Here is a 23,972-nt window from a genome sequence, read left to right as displayed (position 1 = left end):
CACTAATTAGGAGCCAGTAGGACTAGTGTTGATACTCTCTCCTGCTCCTCACTAGCTACTTAAATTGGACCTGTACTTAACCTTTACAAGCATCCTCTTCCTCTGCCATTTAAAGCAAGAATGTGGAGCCATGTGATCTTATGGGTCCGTTTTAGTTCAAAATGCAGAAGTATAGCAAGCTTAAAATACTTAGCTGTGTTATGAATTTAGAATGGACAGTGTCAAATGAAGTACTTTAAGTCTTTTTTTTCTGTTTTACTGTACTCCTTAATGTTGATTTAAATAACTAATTTATTTCACCTAAGATTTTTAATGAAAAGCTGGTCCTATCCACCTTACTTCTGCTGATGGGCTACTCAGAGAACCTCACCCAGGGTGTGAATATGGGAAATACTGAGCTGATTTCCAAGGCTCAGTCACCTTTACTCCACATAGCAGCATTTCCATCAGACTGATGTTCACAGTTCTATTTCTGGCAGCAAGCTGCTTGGCCACAGGGCTTGTACAATTTCTCTTTTTTTCTCAACACAGCACTTTCCCAGTTCATGTAAACTCTGTGTTAATTATTTTGGCTGTTAGCTGAGAAAGAAGAAAAGCTCACATTTGCTAAATCAAGAATGACGAAGTGGATTCAAAAGTGCTCTTTCTACAAAATGGTTTACACTCTGGAGCTAATGCAGACCCTCTTTGTTTCAGTGTGTTGTACACAAATATCGATTAATCATTTTTCTTTATTAGCTTATGTCCCCTTGGTAGTATAATGCATTTGATGTTCCTTCTGTCTTCCAGGAGAGTGGGATGCTATAAACCCAGGCTGACACTGTCAGCAAAAGGATTTCAGCAGTTTCTAGAGGTGGGGAAACAGATAATTAATGTTAGTCTCCTCTACTAAAAAATATAAATGTCAGAGAGGGATGGTGTTTTTTGTTTTTTGTTTTTTTTTCCATGTCCTGTAAAACTCTGTGTTGTGAATAAGTGGCCTACAGGGAAGCAGGAGACACTGGTGAAATCATCCAGTTCAAGATTCTAATTCTTCCGTTAGTTCCACACTGCTCCCTAAACAAAGTTTTCTGTGCCCTCTAAAGAAGGACCAGAGGCCAATTATAAAATGTGCCCAGCTGTCAGAGAAACGTAAGTGTCTAGGCAAAGGAGAGTATTTGCACGAGGTCTTTCCCTCTAACTACCTAAAGAATGTGTATTTTTAGGTGCAAAGGAGAGAATTAAGCTGCCTTTTTAGGTCCTAGTTGATAAGCATAGTTTTAACAGTCACAACTCTGTGGCTCCAAGTATGGAAAAGAATTGAATTAGTTTACATATATAAGAAGATGTGCTTCACAGGACTAGAAACTGGGGTGTTATAAAGGCTGGGGACATATCTCTGCATCTGTTTTCTTTTCTCATGTTTCACACAGACTTGTTATTTGGTCAGCACCGTGGGGAATATAAATACCTCACAGCTCCTAGGATCATGCTGTCTTAAAACAAACAAACACCAACAACAGAAAAAAACCATGCTAAACTGAGGGTCTTTTAGTCCCAACTCCAAAATAAGGAGAGGGGAGTATTTTTTGTCTCAGCTCACGTCAGATGAATATTGTCCCTTGAATTAATTCCCTGTGGTAAGGGGGTTCTATAAGGAAACCCATATTTAGTTGTTGGGAATGTACTACCTCTTCACCTCCACACCACTGTGTGTCAGGGAAGCCACTCAAGTATAATTGACTAAAGACTTTTGACCATTGTCAAGGACCTGAACTTTTGTACTCAAACCAATGAAAATAAAACTCAATGTATGTCCTCCATTGATGTGCTTATCCAGAGGGGCTTTTCCTTTGTCGCAAAAAAAAGAAAGTAAGGTCCAAAGCTGAAGAGAAGACATACTTCTATTACTTTTTTTTTTTTTTTTAATTTTAGGCACTATTCATTGACTTTCCACTGTGGAAAAGGAGACTTTTGTTCTCTTTGACATCCAACTTCTCCACCTAGCTCCTGCACCCCACACAGCGCTCTCAAAAAACACATTTCCTATCCCTGCCATATATTTATATTTTTGGATAGTACAATAATGACTGTTTTTTATTATGATGAACATGTATTCACACCTGTTCATTTCCCAGTAATGAACAACGCCAGAATCCCAGTGGTTTTTGCTCATGCAAAGTCCACTCCAGCATTAAGTGACTCTCCTGGGCAGTTGTCCTTTATGCACTGGCCCAGCAGTCCACAATGTTCTCATTTTGTGGCTGTACCAGCTCAGTTAACAATCTAAGGCAAAGGAGAGAGAATGGAGTAGAAAATCCAGGGGCAAACTAAGGCACCTACCAGGCACCAGTGGGGGACCACGGACACCTAAGGGGACAGGAGGAACCCCCAGCGACTGGGTAGGATGTGGGGCATGTGGGGAGTGAAGGGAGAGAAGTGGAAGCGGGACAGGACTGGTGCCCCTCAGGGGTGGCTGGGGGAGGGGAAGGGATCCCACGCCCGAAGGGGGAAACTGCAGGACCATTGGGAGGGCAGAGGATCAAAAGGGAGCATGGCCAGATTTCCCTGACTACTTCCCTGCTGAGATCCCGGGCCTGATCCTCTGCCCAGCTAGGCCCCCTCCAGCCATATGGGTCCTGAGGGAGTGGAAGGGAGGGAAGGGGGAGCAAAAGTAAAGCCTGGACCTCCAGGACCGGCACCCCTCAGGGACGGCTGGGGGAGGGCAGGAGTTCCTACACCCAGTGGGACCACCCACTTTTAGGGGTCCAACAGGGACGGGGTAGACCCTATGGGAGATGTGGGGGCGGGGATGTGGATGAATGGAAGGGAATGCGGCCACCGCTTACCCTGTCCACTTAGGCACCAGGGAGCCTGTTGGGTTCCTGGGCCTAATCCTCTGCCCTCAGAGCCTCCCTCCTACTACACAGAGCCTAAGTCCTGCCCCTACAATCCCCACCCCAGGGCCCCACCTCTACAATCGGAAAGCCCCTCTGAGACCCCCTCCAACCGTGCTAGGCCTAAACCCCATCCACCCACCCTCACCCAGGTCCTCACCTCCAAACTCCTGAACTCCACACTCCAGAGGCCCCCGTTGTTCATGCTGTGTCTCCACTTCTGGACAGGTCCTTAGCAGAGGCCCCAGCCCAAGTTTGAAGGTCGCTGCCTCGGCCCCACCCCCAAGTCCTGTCCTGGCTGAGTGGGTCCTGAACGTAGGCCCCACCTCACGCTCGAACATCATGCTGCCACCCCCTTAGGCTCTGCCCCACCCTAAACCCTACCCCTGCCTAAGTTCCATCTCTGCCTAAACTCTGCCCCCATGGCCAAGGATTTTTTTTTTTTCTTTTTTCCTCTTTTAGACTGGGGTTCTGTTTAGCCTTGTTGTTGATTCATTGTTGTTGATTCATTTATAGTTTTATTTTTTCTACTAAATTTTTATTTTTCTAATTTTATTTTATTCTTTATGTTTTGTTATCGTTCTGCTCCTTTTGGCTTGTTCCCCTCCTGCCCCTTTTCTTTTTTCTTTTTTCTGTAATGGTTTTGTTTTTACCTTGTTGCAGTTGTTTTAATTATATTTTTATTTTTCCTAGCATATTTTTTATCTTTCAAATTTTATTTTGTTTTTTATTCTTTGTTATTGTACTGCTCCTTTTTTTTTTTTTTTTGCCTCATCACATGGCTTGCAGGATCTTGGTTCCCAGGCTGGAGGTCAGGCCCAAGCTCCCATGGTGGGAGCTCTGAGTCCAAACTGCTGGACTAACAGAAAACCTCAGACCCCAGGGAATATTAATTGGAGTGAGGCCACCCAGAGGTCCTCATCTTGGCACAAGGACCTGGCTCTATCCACTGCCTGCAAACTCCAGTACTGGACACCTCAGACCAAACAACCAGTAACACAGGAATACAGCCCCACCCATCAAAAAAAAAATGAAACGACAAAAAAATATTTTACAGACAAAGGAGCAAGGTAAAAACCTACAATACCAAATAAATGAAGATGAAATACACAGCTTACCTGAAAAAGAATTCAGAGTAATGATAGTAAAGATGATCCAATATCTCAGAAACAGAATAAAGAAAATACAAGAAACATTTAATAAGAATGGAGGAGAACTAAAGAGCAAACAAACAGTGATGAACAACACAATAACTGAAAATAAAAATACTCTAGAAGGAATCAGTAGCAGAATAACTGGGGCAGAAGGACAGATAAGTGACCTGGAAGATAAAATAGTGGAAATAACTACCACAGAGCAGAATAAAGAAAAAAGAATGAAAATAATTGAGGACAGTCTCAGAGACTTCTGGGACAACATTAAACACACCAACATTAGAATTATAGGGGTCCCAGAAAAGAAGAGAAAAAGAAAGGGTCTGAGAAAATACATGAAGAGATTATAGTCGAAAACTTCCCTAACATGGGAAAGGAAATAGTCAATCAAATCAATGAAGCACAGAGAGTCAAATACAGGATAAACCCAAAGAGAAACAACCAAGACACACATTAATCAAACTATCAAAAATTAAATACAAAGAAAAAGTATTAAAAGCAGCAAGGGAAAAGCAACAAATAACATACAAGGGAATCCCCATAAGGTTAACAGCTGATCTTTCAGCAGAAACTCTGCAAGCCAGAAGGTACTGGCAAGACATATTTAAAATGATGAAAGGGAAAAACCTACAACCAAGATTACTCTATTTGGCAAGGATCTCATTCAGATTCAATAGAGAAATCAAAAGCTTAACAGACAAGCAAAAGCTATGAGGATTCAGCACCACCAAATGCTACAGGAATTTCTCTAAGCGGGAAACACAAGAGAAGGAAAAGACCCACAAGAACAAACCCAAATCAATTAAGAAAATGGTATTTGGAACATACATATCAATAATCACCTTGAATGTAAATGGATTAAATGCTCCAACCAAAAGACACAGAGTGACTGAATGGATACAAAAATAAGACCTGTATATATGCTGTCTACAAGAAACCCATTTCAGACCTAGGGACACATACAGACTGAAAGTGAGGGGATGGAAAAAGATATTGCATGCAAATGGAAATGACAAGAAAGCTGGAATAGCAATACTCATATCAGATAAAATAGACTTTAAAATAAAGACTGTTACCAGATATAAGGAAGGACACTACATAATGATCAAGGGATCAATCCAAGAAGAAAATATAACAATTATAAATATTTATGTACCCAACATAGGAGCACCTCAATACAAAAGGCAAATGCTAACAGCCATAAAAGGAGAAATTGGGGCTTCCCTGGCGGTGCAGTGGTTGGGGGTCTACATGCCGATACAGGGGACATGGGTTCGTGCCCCGGTCTGGGAGGATCCCACATGCCGCGGAGTGGCTGGGCCCATGAGCCATGGCCTCTGAGCCTGCACGTCCGGAGCCTGTGCTCTGCAACGGGAGAGGCCACAACAGTGAGAGGCCCACATACTGCAAAAAAAAAAAAAAAAAAAAAAGGAGAAATTGACAGTAACACAATAGTAGTAGGGGACTTTAACACCTCACTTACATCAATAGACAGATCATCCAGACATAAAATAAATAAGGAAACACAAGCTTTAAACGACAAAATAGACCTGATAGACTTAACTGATATTTTTAGGACATTCCACCCGAAAACAGAAGAATTCACTTTCTTCTTAAGTGCACACGAAATGTTCTCCAGAATAGATCACATCTTGGGCCACAAATCAAGCCTTGGAAAATTGAAGAAAATTGAAATTCTATCAGCATCTTTTCTGACCACAATGCTATGAGATTAGAAATCAATTACAGGAAAAAAACAGTAAAAAACACAAATATATGGAGGCTAAACACTGCACTGCTAAATAACCAAGAGATCACTGAAGAAATCAAAAAATACCTAGAAACAAATGACAATGAAAAAAAGATGATTCAAAACCTATGGGATGCTGCAAAAGCAGTTCTAAGAGGGAGGGTCATAGCAATTCAAGCTCACGTCAAGAAACAAGAGAAATCTCAAACAATCTAACCTTACACCTAAAGCAAGTAGAAAAAGAAGAACAAAGAAAACCCAGTTAGTAGAAGGAAAGAAATCATAAAGATCAGAGCAAAAACAAATGAAATAGAAACAAAGAAAACAATAGCAAAGATTAATAAAACTAAAAACTGGTTCTTTGAGAAGATAAACAAAATTGATAAATGGTTAGCTGGAGTCATCAAGAAAAAAAGGGAGAGGACTCAAATCAATAAAATTAGAAAAGAAAAAGGAGAGATTACAACTGACACTGCAGAAATACAAAAGATCATAGAAGACTACTACAGGCAACTATATGCAAATAAAATGGACAACCTGGAAGAAATGGGGAAATTCTTGGAAAACTACTACCTTCCAAGACTGAACCAGGAAGAATTAGAAAATATATACAAACTAATCATAGGTAGTGAAATTGAAACTGTATTTTAAAATTTTCCAACAAACAAAAGTCCAGGACCAGATGGCTTCACAGGTGAATTCCTTCGAACATATAGAGAAGAGCTAACACCCATCCTTGTCAAACTCTTCCAAAAAATTGTAGAGAGAGGAACACTTCCAAACTCATTCTACAAGGCCACCATCTCCCCGATACCAAAACCAGACAAAGATGTCACAAAAAAAGAAAATTATAGACCAATATCACTGATGAGTATAGATGCAAAAATCCTCAACAAAATACTAGCAAACAGAATCCAACAGCACATTAAAAGGATCATACACCATGATCAAGTGGGGTTTATCCCAGAAATGCAAGGATTCTTCAATATATGCAAATAAATCAATGTGATACACCATACTAACAAATTCATGGACAAAAACCATATGATCATCTCAATAGATGCAGCAAAAGCTTTTGAAAAAAATCAACGCCGATTTATTATAAAAACCCTCCAGAAAGTAGGCATAGAGGGAACTTAGCTCAACATATAAAGGCCATATATGACAAACCCACAGCCAACATCGTTCCCAATGGTGAGAAACTGAAACCATTTCCTCTAAGATCAGGAACATGACAAGGATGTCCACTCTTGCCACTATTATTCAACATAGTATTGGAAGTCCTAGTCACAGCAATCAGAGATGAAAAAGAAATAAAAGGAATACAAATTTGAAAAGAAGAAGTAAAACTGTCACTGTTTGCAATGATGTGATACTATACATAGAAAATCCTAAAGATACCACCAGAAAACTACTAGAACTAGTCAATGAATTTGGTAAGGTTGTATGATACAAAATTAATGTACAGAAATCTCTTGCATTCCTATACACTAACAATGAAAGATCAGAAAGAGAAATTAAGGAAACATTCCCATTTACCATTGCAACAAAAAGAATAAAATACCTAGGAATAAACCTACCTAAGGAGGCAAAAGACCTGTGCTCAGAAAACAATAAAACACTGATGAAAGAAATCAAAGTTAGCATAAACAGATGGAGAGATACACCATGCTCCTGGATTGGGAGAATCAATATTGTGAAAATGACTATTTTACCCGAAGCAATCTACAGATTCAGTGCAATCCCTATCAAATTACCAATGGCATTTTTCACAGAACTAGAACAAAAAATTTCACAATTTGTATGGAAACACAAAAGACCCCGAATAGCCAAAGCAACCTTGAGAAAGAAAAACAGAGCTGGAGGAATCAGCCTCCCTGACTTCAGACTATACTACAGTGATAGTCTGAAGCTACAGTAATCAAGACAGTATGGTACTGGCACAAAAACAGAAATATACATCAATGGAATAGGATAGAAATCCGAGATAAACCCATGCACATATGGTCACCTTATCTTTGACAAAGGAAGCAAGAATATAAAATGGAAAAGACAGCCTCTTCAATAAGTGGTGCTGAGAAAACTGGACAGCTACATGTAAAAGAATGAAATTAGAACACACCCTAACACCATACACAAAAGTAAACTCAAAATGGATTAAAAACCTAAATGTAATGCCAGACACTATAAAACTCTTAGAGGAAAACATAGGCAGAACACTGTGACATAAATCACAGCAAGATCCTTTTTGACCCACCTCCTAGAGAAATGGAAATAAAGACAAAAATAAACACATGGGACCTAATGAAACTTAAATGCTTTTGCACAGCAAAGGAAACCATAAACAAGACTAAAAGACAACCCTCAGAATGGGAGAAAATATTTGCAAATGAAGCAACTGACAAAGGATTAATCTCCAAAATTTACAAGCAGTTCATGCACCTCAATATCACAACCCAATCCAAAAATGGGCAGAAGACCTAAATAGATATTTCTCCAAAGAAGACATACAGATGGCCAACACATACATTAAAAGATGCTCAACATCACTGATCATTAGAGAAATGCAAATCAAAACCACAATGAGGTATCACCTCACACTGATCAGAATGGCCATCATCAAAAAATCACACTGATCAGAATGGCCATCATCAAAAAATCTATAAACAATAAATGCTGGAGAGAGTGTGGAGAAAAGGGAACCCTCCTGCACTCTTGGTGGGAATGTAAATTGATACAGCCACTATGGAGAACAGTATGGAGGTTCTTTAAAAAAATAAATATAGAACTATCATATGACCCAGCAATCCCACTACTGGGCATATACCCTGAGAAAACCATAATTCAAAAAGTTACATGTACCACAATGTTCACTGCAGCACTGTTCACAATAGCCAGGACATGGAAATAACCTAAATATCCATCAATAGATGAATGGATAAAGAAGATGTGGTGCATATATACAATGGAATATTACTCAGCCATAAAAAAGAATGAAATTGAGTTATTTGTAGTGAGGCAGATGAACCTAGAATTTGTCATACAGAGTGAATTAAGTCAGAAAGAGAAAAACAAATACCGTATGCTAATGCATATATATGGAATTTTAAAAAGTGGTACTGAAGAACCTAGTGGCAGGGCAGGAGTAAAGATGTAGATGTAGAGAATGGACTTGAGAGCATGATGCGGGGGAAGAGGAAGCTGGGATGAAGTGAGAGAGTAGCACTGACATATATAAACTACCAAATGTAAAATGGATGGCTAGTGGGAAGCTGCTGCATAGCACAGGGAGATCATTTCGGTGCTTTGTGACGACCTAGAGAGATGGGATAGGAAGGGTGGGAGGGAGACTCAAGAGAGAGGGGATATGGGGATATATGTATACATATAGCTGATTCACTTTGTTGTACAGTAGAAACTAACACAACATTGTCAAGCATTTATAGTCCAATAAAGATGTGAAAAAAAAAAAAAAAAGAAAATCCAGGGTCTTTTCATTGCTTCAGACCAGAAGTGATTATGTTTGTGGCACTCTTGCTTGTATTTCATTGGTCCAGACAAGTTTCATGGCCTGTCTAACTGCAAGAATATTGGGATGTGGAATTTTTCTTTTTTTAAATTGAGGTATATAGTTGATTTATAATGTTATATAAGTTTCAGGTGTACAATATAGTGACTCACAACTTTTAAAGATTATATTCCATTTATAGTTGTAAAATACTGGCTTTATTGTCTGTGCAGCACAATATATCTTTGTAGCTCATTTATTTTATACATAGTAGTTTGTACCTCTTAATTCCCTACCCCTATCTTCCTGCTCCCCGGCTTCCCTCTCCTTACTGGCAACCACTGGTTTGTTCTCTATATCTATGTGTCTGTTTCTTTTTTATTATACTCACTAGTTTGTTTTATTTTTTCGATTCCACATATAGGTGATAACATGCAGTTTTTGTTTTTTCTTTGTATGACTTGTGGGATGTGGAAAAAAAAGACAATGGGGTATTGGTGATGTGTTATTACATATGAGATTACCTTTTTTAAGCTTTAAAAAAAACTTCCTGAAGTTCATATTATGCTTGTTTTGTTATTTTGTATGTTTATATAGGATGTGACAGTTTCGTTTTCCTGATGATATCTCTCCTTTAGCATTTTGACCAGCTTCAATCTGTATTGATTTTCTGGATATCAATTTCATAGCTTTTTTCATGGAATTCTTTTTGCCTCCCACTTGAGTTAATCCCAAATATTCTTCTTCTTTGGTTTACATCCTCCTTCTAGTGGAACATATCGTCCAGTGATTACCTGAGGAATGGTACGTTGGAGGTAAATTGTTTAATAACTTGCATGTCTAAAATATCTTTATTTTATTAATAGTTTGGTTAGATAAGCAAATCTCATTTGGAAATCATTTTCTCACAGAATTTTAAATGCATTGTTCTTTTATGTTCTCATATCTAGTACTTCCTGGACAAGGATAAACATTTTTATTCTAGTTATTTTATGTTATCTTTTTTTCTTCTGGAACTCTTGTAGAATCTTCTCTTTATCCCTAATATTCTGAAAGTTCACTGTGATATATAATTTGTGTTATGTATTCATCCATTGTGTTGGTCACTCAGTGGGTCCCTTCAAATGGAATTTTAGATCTTTCAATTCAGGAAATTCTATTGAAAAAAATTTTTTATTTAATTTTTTTTCTTTTTCTCTGTTAGGGTTTGGTATCTCTTATTTGGAGGATATTGGACCTCCTAGTCCTATAATTTTCTTATCTTTTCTATTTTATATCTAGTTATTAAAATATTATCAGTTAACATTTTTATTTAATTTTTACTTTAATATTTTAAATTTCAAAGATCTCTTTCTTGTTCTCTGATTATTCCTTTTGTGGAGATGGCATTTCTTATGTCATAGATGAAATAGCTCCTCTTTTTTCTCTGTAAATATTAATAATTATTTTTCTTCCCTCTCCCTGCATAGATTCTGTTTTCTTCAAGTTGCTTTATAATGTTGGCTTGTTTTGACTTGTCTTTAATGTTAGAGATTGTCCTCAGATGTCTGGTGATTTGGGGGGATATATTCACATATAAAGATTGGGCACTAAAAAACTGATTGAAATGTTTGTGCATATTATTTATAGGTATGTGTTTGTGTATGTGTGTTTGTGACTTCTTGATTGTAGGTTTAATTTAAAATTGCTCTTATTAGGTTAGCCCACTGGGGATCTCAAGTCAATACATTTAGATCTTTTTTTCTTGTGACTAGTTGAGATTCTCTAGACAAAAACCTTCCACTGTCTGGATGGTATAAGCTTGGCTTCCAGCATCCTCAGAGCTGAGAGGGAGAAAGGACTTGGAATTTCAATATATGTATAAACTTTTACTTAGTTTCTCTGTTTTTAGTATGGACTACCTGCTTCAGATGCCTGGTATTGGTATTTCCCAATCCTGAGAAGCTCTGCATTATACTCCAATAAAACCTCTGGTGGTCTGCAGGGGTGAAAATGACACAGATCTTTGGCTGATCAGCATGGAAGAAGTATTGAAATCTAATTGATTCTCAAATAGACTGTTAATCCTCCTTGTCTTACTCCACATTTGTGTGTACTTCTACATGTAAATGGTCCCCCAAGTTACATGTTTTTAAGTGTATAATGAGCAGATTAGATTATTTTTCAGATTTGTTCACTGTTACATTAGGATTTATCTTCCTGTGATTTCTAAACATTTATCACACATTCTGATTTTCTAAAATTTGTGGCTATAATTTTTTCATGTACTGCTTTTCTTGTGAGTTTAAGCTTAAATAATTCTTATGTTGACACAAAAATTTTATTATGGAATTTTCAAACATGTACCAAAGTAGATATAATAGTACAATAAACCTCCAATTATTCATCATGCAGCTGCAACAAATACTAATATATTGCCAATTTGATTTCAGCCATTATGCACTCCTTCCTCGCACTACTCCAACTTCTTACTAGAATGTATTAAAAAAAATCCAGGATTCATCTGATTTCATTTATAAATGCTCCTCATGTTAGTGTAACAGATGAGGACTTAAAAAAAGTAATTGAGGGCTTCCCTGGTGGTGCAGTGGTTGAGAGTCTGCCTGCCGATGCAGGGGACACGGGTTCGTGCCCCGGTCTGGGAGGATCCCACATGCCGCGGAGCAGTTGGGCCCGTGAGCCATGGCCGCTGAGCCTGCGCATCTGGAGCCTGTGCTCCGCAACGGGAGAGGCCACAACAGTGAGAGGCCCACGTACCGCAAAAAAACAAACAAAAAACAACAATTACACCCAACCAAATTAACAGTGATTACTTAATATAATCTAATGTCCAAATATCTATGTTCAGTTCTTTCTGATTATCACAAAAAAGTTGTTTTTGTCCCTTTTTTTTGCTTTGTTTTGATCAGAATTTTCATATTTTCTGGTTGAGCAGTAAGTAAGCATATTCGACCCATTCATCAAACATGAGGAAATATGACTGCACTACTTCTGCCCATTTCTGTACAGGAGTGGCATAGGTAGGTGTGACCACATATCAATGATCACTTTAGACAGCCTTGGTTTAAGTCTTTTAAACAAGCAAAATGATTAGCACTGTCCCTGCTCATGCTCAGAAGTGTCATGGTTTGGGCAAGAAATTGTGGTCACCTTAAGCACAGAGATGGGTCCTGTCACCAAAGGAGGCACCCATAATGAACTTCAGTCCTTTAATTATTTCCTCTACAAGTTTCAGGTCTTCAAAAAGCTTTACTTAAAAAAATGGTCTCAGAAGGATCACTCTTTCTGCTGGTTTTCCTCCAGATTTGACTGGGGGATTGCATACACCCATTATAATGAGTGTAGCTTGTTCTCCAAAGTACAAGGCTCAAATTTTCCAGCCCAGAAGTTCAGTCCAGTCATGGAATTCTCATTCTACATCTCTGTACTTGGGAGCAAATGTGAGATTCAGTAGTTTGGAGGTGGAAAGGATTCCTGACATAGCCGTTTAAGCATTCTTTATTTAATTACCTGGACAGCTCCCATGGCCAGCACCATCTCTCACACTCCACTCCTTTTATTTTTTATGTGATTTGGTGCTTGAAAGACTCATCTGTTTTGAGCTCCTCTTTGGCTGCCTGGGATTTATAGTTCCTCAGCTTTGTTAGGTTTGACTGTCAATCTCGTCCCACTTGTTTTATAATACCTTCTGGGACTTCTTCACTTTTCTGGTTTTTAGTAGCATACCACCAAGATTTCAAGTGCTGTTATGGATTTATTTTTATCATTTTATTTCTTGTGTCATTAGAAAAGGGATTTGAGGAAGCAGGAAAGCTAAACTCAAGAGCCTTTGGTAAGCCATCTTGAGAGCCTCTATGCCTTTTTTTCTTATTACATATAGACTTCTTGAAATACTTCCCTGCTTCCGCCCCTCTTTTTTCCAACCATGTTTTTTAAAAAACTTGTAGAGACAAATTTCCAAGGTAAAACCTACTGAATATGACAATAAATATACATAGACCCAATCCTTGACTGCTCAAATCCCTTACCCAAGGAGGAAGACAAGTTGTCCCCATAGAGATGGATTGATTCTTTGTGATTACAAGAAACAGTTATACCAGAAAACTGGAGTTCTACTCCTGGCAAGACAGGTGAAAATGATGTTATTCAGGAAAATGCAAATAAAGATGTTAATGATTTGTCACTGCACACTCACCAAAATGGTTAAAGTGAAAAAGACTGATGTTATAAAGAGTTGGCAAGGCTGCATGGCAACTAGAACTCCTTTACCAGATGATAGTAATGAAAACTGATAAAACCACTGGTGAAACTGGCATTATCTACTAAATTTGAACACACACAAGACCTATAACCTGGAAAATTCACTTCGAAGTGTACATTCAATAGAAATGCATATACAGGTACAACAAAAGACATTTATGACAATGTTCATATCAGTATTATTTTCAGTCCCAAACTGGAAACAACCTAATGTCCATCCATCATTAGAAAAATGTATAAATATGTTGAAAATATTCATATATTAATTAGTACATACAGAATGACTTCTATACAGCAATGAAATTGGTAAACTGCTGTTCCATAAAAGAGATTAATCTCACAAAAGTTAGTGAACAAAGGAAGTCAAATAGAAAAGAGTACATATTGTATGACTTCATTTAGAGAAAGTTTAAAAGGAGGCAAAACTAATCTATGGCATTAGATGTCAGTATGGTGATTACTTTTGGGGAAGAAGAAGAAGAAGAGCAGGTAATCAAAATGGGTACAAAGTGAAAATCAGGGTGCTGGAAACTTTCTATTTCTTGACCTTGGTGGCGATTTCCTGAGTGTGTTCATTTTTTGATAATTCAAATTGTCCATTGATTTGTGCATTTTTCTGAGTTGTACAATTCCTCAATTAAAAAGTTACAAAAGAAGCTGCCTTGCTTGAAATAAATAATCCCATTATTTCCAATATACATGAGCCAACCCAATCCTAAATTATTATATTTCTGTAAGAATAGTAATGATACTCTTTATTTGTATGATATTCAGCAATTTTTAGAGAACTCTCAAATTATCTCACTTGGCTTCATGACATCATAATGAAGTATCCTGCAAGTAATTTTAGACTTCTTGACATAGAATAACTCAGAGAATTGTCCTTTGCCATATGTGGCAAGTAACAAAACTGGGACTGGAACCCGAGGCTAATGACTATTCTGCTATCTTTCAGTATACTTACCGGCCTCCACCCTGGAACTTTGGGACCTTGGATAGATTTTTTTTTTCTTATCTTTCATTCCCTAATGAGTCTTTGTGCTTCATAGCTATCCTAAAAAACTAATCTAGGAAATTATTTTAGTGATTGTATGAGCTAACTATGTTTTAAAAGAAGCTTCTTAGAAAAATTTTCTCACCCACAGGTGAGATCAAGCACCATAGAAATTTGATCACAATTGTGTGGTTGATTTTTGCTGTTACCTTCAGATACATGGCCTTACTCTCACATTATAGTAGCTAATGATTATGCTTATGTGTAGACTCAGGTCTGTTTGAAGGGAACCAATCATATACAAATGAATGCACTTTTTACTCTGAATTCTGTAAATTACCTGGCCTCTCCCATGCCAAAAGCACAAAGTATAGGGTGAGAGAAGTGGAAAGAAGTCAAATACAGAGGCCCTCAACTCTAGCCATCCTGCCCCAAGTACAGTTGGATTTTAAAACACCATCCTCCAATTTACATTTAAGTCAAAGTATCTAATAGTAGGTGGTACTAGGGAGAGGATGGAAAATACATGTTCTAACTTGGGATGAGATGGGGAATGCTTAGGAGGTGGAATGACACAGGACAGGTAGAAATGAGGAGGCAGGGAGGCCATATGATATTTATGAGTTGAGGTTTATACTTATACAAATAAATAGATTTATACTCATGCAAATAAAGTAGAGTTTATACTCATACCAATATCTCATTTAAATATCAGGAGGCAAGGCCCATTGTCCTTTTCTTTCTGTTCCAAGCTCCTCTTTTCTCAAACTTCGGAGTGTCCTTTGTGTATTATTTTCCCCTTTAAGGTTTCCCTAGATTCCTCTATTTCATTATCTTCATGTGGATGATATGTCCCTGCTGTGGCTGAATTTGCTTTACATCTTGAGAGATATCTGAATTTAACAGTATTTCTGACCTAGGAAATCTCCAGAGAGGGGCTTAAAGACAACTAGACAATGGCTTAAGATGATCAAAACAAATAGATGCATGGTTAGGCACTGGTTTGCTTTCTTTATATTGTCCTATCCCTCATCAAAAATTGTTTGAGAATCACGGTTTTATAAAAGAAAAGTGAACTAACAGTTAATGCTTTCTAAAGTTTGCAAACAGGAAAGACTTCTCAATGGCAACATAATCCAGTTTGTAACATTCAGAATCAATGCCCATATACTTCAGTCAGATTAATGACATAATCAGGAAAATAGTCTACAAACTAAGAGTGCTTCTTACTCTAAAATAGTACCAGAACCTTACGTTATCTATAGCATAATTTTAACTGCTTTCACATGGAACATTTTTCTCAGTCAACCTTTGCTGCTCTGAAGAAACCATTATAATTTTTGAGTAAACAATGTTTAAACCAAAGTGCAATGTTTATTCTCAAATACACATTTGGGTCTTAACATTGTTGTTATAGTCTGATTAAATGTGAATTTCTCATATTTAGTGCTTGATTAAGAAATAACTGTGTAACTTCTTTCCCTTGTTAAGTTACAGAAAAGCAGTTAATTATAATTTGTAAATGATGATCATAGGGATTCAAAACATGAGAATTTCAAACTACTCTCTCAATTTATTTCTATTTTGATTGCATACAAATCAATTTTATTTTAGTATCAACTTTAAAGACTACAAAATGGAGGAGGGGAAAAAAGATGAAACCCCATTAACTATACCTGCCTTCAAAACTTCTGCCAATGCCCGTAGCTCCAGAATCCTGATTTTCTTGGCAGTTTCCAGCCCATCAGTGGGTGTTGTGCCTATTTCAGGACAAGAGAACAGATAAAAAAGATAAGAGGGTGAATTGTGCTCTGTTTGGCTCATAAACTGTGGCAAATAGAATCAATGAGAAAAAAATAGACAAGCTTATCTTTGAAAAAATATTCTTATTGTAAAAGAAATACCTGTTCACATAGAAAAACACAGAAAAGTCTAAAAAGGAAAATAAAAAAAAATCTGTAACCCATTTTCTAGAGAACGACTGTTAATTTTTTTTTTCAATTTCTGTATAGGTTCTTTCTGTATATACATACATACAGTACATAATGTGTATGTGTGTATTTCATATATATAAATATGTGTGTATATACACAGATGTATATGCATTCCTTCAACTATAAATTTTGTTTCATAATTTTAATAGATTAATAATAAATTGTGGATCATTCCAGTAGTGTTATATACAATCTAAAAAAAAATCCCCTAATTAGCTAACCATTTCTCCATTGTATATTTAGGTTATTACACATTTACTATATGTTGGATCTTTACTCAGTGCTGAGGATACAATTTTTGCTCCAGAGAGCAATCAGATTAACAGAGTAAATAGACAATTTTGCAAGGGTGATAGCTCGCTTAATAGGAGAATGCCCAGTATTATATGAGAGCACACAGGAGGGAATTTGATTTATACTGAGGATATGCAGGTTGTCCTTTCAGAGAAGGTTAATATCTGAGTTAAGTCTCAAAGCCTGAGTAAGAGTTTCAGTAAAAGGAGTGGGTGTTGATATAGGGAGGGGATGTGGATTAGTTCAAAAGGTATGAGATAAACCACATTGGAAAAGTTGAAAGTAGTCTCCCATCACCAGAGGATTGGGTAATGAGGTAGGAGTGGTAGAGTGATGAATGATAAGGCTGGAGAATTAGGTAGGAGCAGATAATTAAAAAATCAGTCTAAATGTTTGAATTTCATTCAGAAAGTACTTAAGAGCCAGGGAAGGATTTTCAACTGGGGAGTGGTGTAATCAGATTTGCATTTCACAGTGCAGTCTGGAGAATGGATTGGAGGAGATCGAGTATGGAGTTGTGGAGATTAGTTAGACTCCTGATGATAATGTTTCTGTGAAAGGAGATGATTCCAAGTCCTGAGGCAGAGGAAGTGGAGATGAAGGGGAAGGAATAAACTTGGAGAGTTATATTTTGATACTAATATTGTTGGGACTGAGTGACTGATTGCATGTGAAATACAAGGGAGAGGGAAGAGTTAAGTGTCATTTTGGGATTTCTAAATGGATGATGGAGCACTGGTAGAGGGTAAGGTTTTGGAATGAAAAAGATGAATTTAGTTTTGAACAGGCTGAGTTGGAGATTCATGTGAGACACTTAAAATAAGTCATTAGATAGAAAGGCTGGGCTGAAAATTTAGAGTGGAAGCATTTTTTCAATGTTGGATATGTAACTAGGAGTGAAATTACTGAGTCATGGAATAAGTCTACGTTTAACTCTATGGGAACTCTTTTTGAAGAACTATCAAATTGTCCTCCACAACAGCTACACCATTTCACATTCCCACTACAATGCATGAGAGTTCTAGCTTCTCTACATTCTCAACATTTGTTATCTTTTTTATTCTAGCCGTTTCAGTCAGTGTGAAGTAGTATCAGAGTGTGATTTTGATTTGCATTTCCCGAAAGACCAATGATATTTAACATGTTGTCATGTGCTTATGGGTCATTGCATACCTTCTTTGGATAAATGTCTGTTCAAATCCTTTGTCCATTTTTTAAATTGGGTTGTTTCTTACATTGTTGAGTTGTAAGAATTCTATGTATTTTATGAATACAAGTCCATTATCAGGTATGTGATTTATAAATATTTTCCTCTAATCTGCGAGTTGTCTGTACATTTTCTTGATGGTATCCTTTGCAGCACAAAAGTTTTTGGTTTTGATGAAATCCAATTTATCTGTTTTTCTTTTGTTACTTGTGCTTTTTATATCATATCAAAGAAACCATTGTCTAATCTAAGGTTTGGAAGATTTATTCCTATGTTTTCCTCTAAAAGTGTTATAGTTTTAGCTCTTGCATTTTTGCGTATCATTCACTTTAAGTTAATTTTTCTACATTGTGTGTGATAGACGTTCAATTTTATCCTTTACATGTGGATATATAGTTGTCACAGCACCACTTGTTGAAAGTAGTATTCCTTCCTTAGTGTATTGTCTTAGCACCCTTGTTGAAAATCAAATGGCCATGAATGTTATATTTGGACTCTCTATTCTCGTCCACTGATATGTTATGAATAATCTTATACCAGTATTTTGAAATCAGGAAGTGTGAGTAGCCCAAATTTGTTCTTTTTCAAGATTATTTTGTCTATTCTGTGTGCCTCGCATTTTCGTATGACTTTTAGGATCAATGGGTCAATTTCTCCAAAAATGGTAGAAGGAATATTGATATGGATTGCACTGGATGCATAGATCATTTGGGGGGGGGGTATTGCCATCTTAGCCATGTTAAGTGTTCAAACCCATGAATGTCCATATCTTTCCATTTATTTATGTCTCAATTTCTTTCAATGATGTTTTGTGGTTTTCAGTGTACCTGTCTTGCACTTAAAAAAATTAATTCCTAAGTATTCTTCATGGTATTACAAATGTAGTAGTTTTCTTAACTTCAAGTTTGGATTGTTTATTGTTTGTGTATAGGAATACGGCTGATTTTTTAATATTGATTTTGTATCCTTCCACCTTGCTGAACTCATGTATTCGTTCCAATTTTTTTTGATAGATTTCTTAGGATTTTCTATATACAAGACCAGGTCGTATGCAAATAAATATAATTTTACTTCTTCCTTTCCAATCTGGATGCCTTTAACGCATTTTCCTTACCATTACTCTGGTTCAAACTTCTAGTACAGTGTTGAATAGAAATAGCAAGAGTGAATATCCTTGTCTTATTTCTGATCTTAGTGGGGAAGCATTCAGTCTTCTACCAGTAAGTATAATGTTAGCTGTGGGATTTTTATAAATACTCTTTTACATATTGAAGAAGTTCCCTTCTATTTCTAGTTTATTGAGTGTTTTTAATCATGAAAGAGTGTTGGGTTTTCTCAAATGCTTTTCCTGCGTTTTTTGAGATTATTGAGTATTTTGGTTAGGATTATTGTCTCTATAGTCATAAAAATATTTCCCTGTAGACTTCCTTCCCTTGTGATACCTTTTCAGCTTTTGGTGTCAGAATAATAGTGGCTTTATAGAATGTGTTGGGAAGTATTCCATTCTTCTATTTTGGGGGAGATTTTGGAAATATTGTGTTAATTATTCTTTAAATGTTTGATGAAATGCACTGGTGAAGTTATCCTGTTGTAGGCTTTTCTTTGTGGGAAATTTTTGTATATTAATTCAATATGTTAACCTATAAGTGTATTCAGATTTTCTATTTCTTCTCAAGTCATTTTTAATAGTTTGTTTCTAGGAATTTTTTCATATGGTCAGAGAGCATAATTTGTATTCCCTTAAATTTTAAATTTAATCAGATTTGTTTTATCACCTAACTGTATACTGGAGAATGGTCCATCTACACTTGAGAAGCATGTGTGTTCTGCTGTTGTGTGTGGAATGAAAACATATTTGGTCTGAGATTTTGAAAGTCAGTCCAGTTCTCTTTGGTTAACTATTTGCATGATATCTTTTCCTGTCCTTTTACTTTCAACCTATTTGTGTTTTTGAACTGGAAGTGTGTCTCTCAGAGACAGCATATTGTTGAATCGTGTTTTTTATTTTTTCAACTGATTCTGTCAAATTCTATCTTTTAATTGTAGTATTTTAATGACTTACATTAATTTACTTACTTGTAGGGTAGGATTTCTATATGTTATTGTCTTTGTGTTCCTTTACTTTTCCATTTCTTCCTTATTTTTATTATATAGATATTTGAAATTATACCATTATAATTCCTTTATTTCTTTTACTGTTTTTAAATTTTTCTTCACGATTGCTCTGAGGATTATAATTAATGTCTGAAGTTTAAAAAATCTAGTTCTTATTTTTTTAAATAAATTTATTTATTTATTCCTTTTTGGCCATGTCAGGTCTTCATTGCTGTGTGTGGGCTTTCTCTAGTAGTGGCGAGCAGGGGTTACTCTTAATTGTGGTGCATGGGCTTCTCATTGCAGTGCCTTCTCTTGTTGTGCAGCATGGGCTCTAGGCATGTGGGCTTCAGTAGTTGTGGCTCACGGGCTCTAGGGCACAGGCTCTGTAGTTGTGACACTCGAGCTTAGTTGCTTCACAGTATGTGGGATCTTCCCAGACTAGGGCTCAAACCTGTGTCCCCTGCACTTGCACACGGATTCTTAACCACTGTGCCACCAGGGAAGTCTCTAGTTCTTATTAAAAGAAACCTAATGTTAAATAGTATACAAAACTTATTCTGATATAGCTCTGTTCTTTTCTCCTTCTTTTGTGTTATTATCGCATACAAATTATATATTTAAATATTATAAGCCAATGCACAGTATTGTAAAATTATTGTTTATGTAATTTTCTTTTTAATCAAATAGTAGAAAAAAAGGAATTACAAACAAAAATACATTTATACTGTTTTTTATATTCACCTCTGCAGTTATCTTTACCAATGCTCTTTATTTCTTCTTGTGCATTTGAGCTACTGTCTACTGTCTCTCATTTTAGCCTGAAAAACTTCTGTTAATATTTCATGTAAAGAAGGTATGGTAGGGTTATATTCTTTAGTTTATGTTTCCTGAGAATGTCTTAATTTCCCCTTCATTTTTGCAGGACAGTTTTTCTGAATATAAAATTCTTAACAGTATTGGCTGATAGTATTTTTCTTTGAACACTTTGAATTTGTCATACAGCTGCCTTCTGGAATCCATGATTTCTTATGAGAAATCACCTGTTAATCTTTGAGAAACCTTTGTACATGATGAGATAATTTTCTTTTACTCCTTTCAAGGTGATCTCCTTGTCCTTGGCTTTTGACAGTTTTACAATAAGTTTCCTAGGTAGGGATCTCTGAGTTTATCCTTCTTGGAGTTGATTGAGTGCCATGGGTATGCATTTTAATTTTTTCCATCAGCTTTGGGAAGTTTCTGGTCATTATTTTTTATTTCTATTTTTTAAAAAATATTTATTTATTTATTTGGCCATGCTGGGTCTTTTGTTGCGGTGTGTGGGATCTTCATTGTAGCATGAGGTATCTTGAGTTGCAGCATGCAGATTCTTACTTGTGGCATGGGGGTTCTACTTCCCTGACCAGGGATTGAACCCGGACCCCATGTATTGGGAGTGTGGAGTCTTAACTGCTGGACCACCTGGGAAGTCCCTAATCATTACTTTTTAAAGTAGTCTTTCTGCCCTTTCTTTCTCTCCTCTTCTTCTGGAACTCCAATTGTATATTGGTATAGTTGATGGTATCCCATAAGTTTCTGAGATTCTGTCCATTTTTTTTTCATTAGTTTTCTTTCTGTTCTTCAGCCTAGATATTCTAACTTCAAATTCTGCCATTTTGAGGAGACCTTCAAGATGGCTGAGGTCTAAGACATGGAGATCACCTTCCTCTCAACAAATACATTAGAAATACATCTACATGTGGAACAACTCCTACAGGATACCTACTGAATGCAGGCAGAAGACTTCAGACTTCCCAAAAGGCAAGAAACTCCCCACGTACCTGGGTAGGGCAAAAGAAAAAAGAGAAAACAGAGACAAAAGAATAGGGACGGGACCTGCACCTCGGGGAGGGAGCTGTGAAGGAGGAAAGATTTCCACACAAGAGGAAGCCCCTTCACTTTGGGGGTTGGGAAGGAGGGAAGCTTCGGAGCCATGGAGAAGAACACAGCAATAGGGGTGCAGAGGGCAAAGTGGAGAGATTCCTGCACAGAGGATCTGTGCCGACCAGCACTCACCAGACTGAGAGGCTTGCCTGCTCCCCTGCCAGGACGGGTGGGGGCTGGGAGCTGAGTCTCCAGCTTCGGAGGTTGGATCCCAGGGAGCGGACTGGGGATGGCTGCGTGAACACAGCCTGAGGGAGGCTAGTGTGCCACAGCTAGCTGGGAGACAGTCCGGGAAAAAGTCTGGAACTGCCTAAGAGGCAAGAGACCATTGATTCGGGATGCACAAGGAGAGGGGATTCACAGCATCACCTAAACGAGCTCCAGAGATGGGCGCGAGCTGTGGCTATCAGCACAGACGCCAGAGACGGGCATGAGGCGCTAAGGCTGCTGCTGCAGCCACCAAGAAGGCTGTGTGAAAGCACAGGTCACTATCCAAACCTCCCCTCCCAGGAGCCTGTGCAGCCCGCCACTGCCAGGGTCCCGTGATCCAGGGACAGCTTCCCCGGGAAAACACACAGCGCACCTGAGGCTGTTGAAACGTCACTCTGGCCTCTGCCACTGCAGGCTCGCCCTGCATTCCGTACCCCTCATTCTCCCCCTGGCCTGAGTGAGCCAGAGCCCCCTAATCAGCTGCTACTTTAACCCTGTCCTGTCTGAGCGAAGAACAGACACCCTCAAGTGACCTACACACAGAGGCAGGGCCAAATCCAAAGCTGAACTTCAGGAGCTGTGTGAAAAAAGAAGAGAAAGGGAAATTTTTTCTAGCAGCCTCAGGAGCAGCGGATTAAATCTCCACAATCAACTTGATGTACACTGCACCTGTGGAATACCTGAACAGACAATGTATCATTCCAAAATTGAGGCGGTGGACTTTGTGTGATTTTGTCTGTATAGCTTTGCTTTTACCATTTGTCCTAGAGTTCTGCCTGTCAATTTTTTTTAAGTATAGTTTTTAGCCCTTGTTATCATTGGTGAACTTGTTTTTTGATTTGGTTGCTGTCTTTCTTTTTTTTTATTTTAAATAATTTTTTTATTTTTTATTTTTTAATAACTTTCTTTTCTTTCCTTCCTTCCTTCCTTCCTGCCCTCCTTCCTTCCTTCTTTCTTTTTCTTTCTTTCTTTCTTTCTTTCTTTCTTTCTTTCTTTCTTTCTTTTTCTTTCTTTCTCCCTTTTCTTCTGAGCCGTGTGACTGACAGGGTCTTGGTGCTCCAGCCAGTTGTCAGGCCTGTGTTTCTGAGCTGGGAGAGCCGAGTTCAGGATATTGGTGGACCAGAGACCTCCCGGCTGCAAGTAATATTGAATGGCAAAAGCTCTCCCAGAGATATCCATCTCAGTGTTAAGACCCAGCTCCACTCAACGACCAGCAAGCTACAGTGCTGGACACTCTAAACCAAACAACTAGCAAGAGAGGAACACAACCCCACCCATTAGAAGAGAGGCTGCCTAAAATCATAATAAGGTCACAGACACACCAAAACACACCACCGGATGTTGTCCTGCCCACCAGAAAGACAAGATCCAGCCTCATCCACCAGAACACAGGTTCCATTCCCCTACACCAGGAAACCTACACAACCCACTGAACCAACCTTAGCCACTGGGGGCAGACACCAAAAACAATGGGAACTATGAACCTGCAGCCTGTGAAAACGAGACCCCAAACACAATAAGTTAAACAAATTGAGAAGACAGAGAAACACACAGAAGATGAAGGAGCAAGGTAAAAACCCACCACACCAAACAAATGAAAACAAATAGGCAGTCTACCTGAAAAAGTATTCAGAGTAATGATAGTAAAGATGATCCAAAATCTTGGAAATAGAATGGAGAAAATACAAGAAACTTTTAACAAGGACCT

General features: G+C 37.7%; 1 long non-coding RNA gene across 1 annotated transcript in view; it reads left to right on the top strand.

The window, feature by feature from the left end:
• The window catches only part of LOC308618270, a 75,094-nt gene extending 52,017 nt beyond the window's left edge, over positions 1 to 23,077 (top strand). The window contains exon 2 of the long non-coding RNA XR_014015984.1: positions 21,756 to 23,077. This is a non-coding gene — a long non-coding RNA (uncharacterized lncRNA). The remainder of the gene's footprint in view (positions 1 to 21,755) is intronic.
• The last annotated feature ends 895 nt before the right edge of the window (positions 23,078 to 23,972 follow it).

Source organism: Mesoplodon bidens, assembly GCF_964165515.1.
Source record: "Mesoplodon bidens genome assembly, chromosome: 5".
In the NCBI taxonomy this organism is placed as follows: Eukaryota; Metazoa; Chordata; class Mammalia; order Artiodactyla; family Ziphiidae; genus Mesoplodon; species Mesoplodon bidens.
Note: the sequence above shows the minus strand (reverse complement) of the source record. Positions and strands in the feature narration are given on the sequence as shown.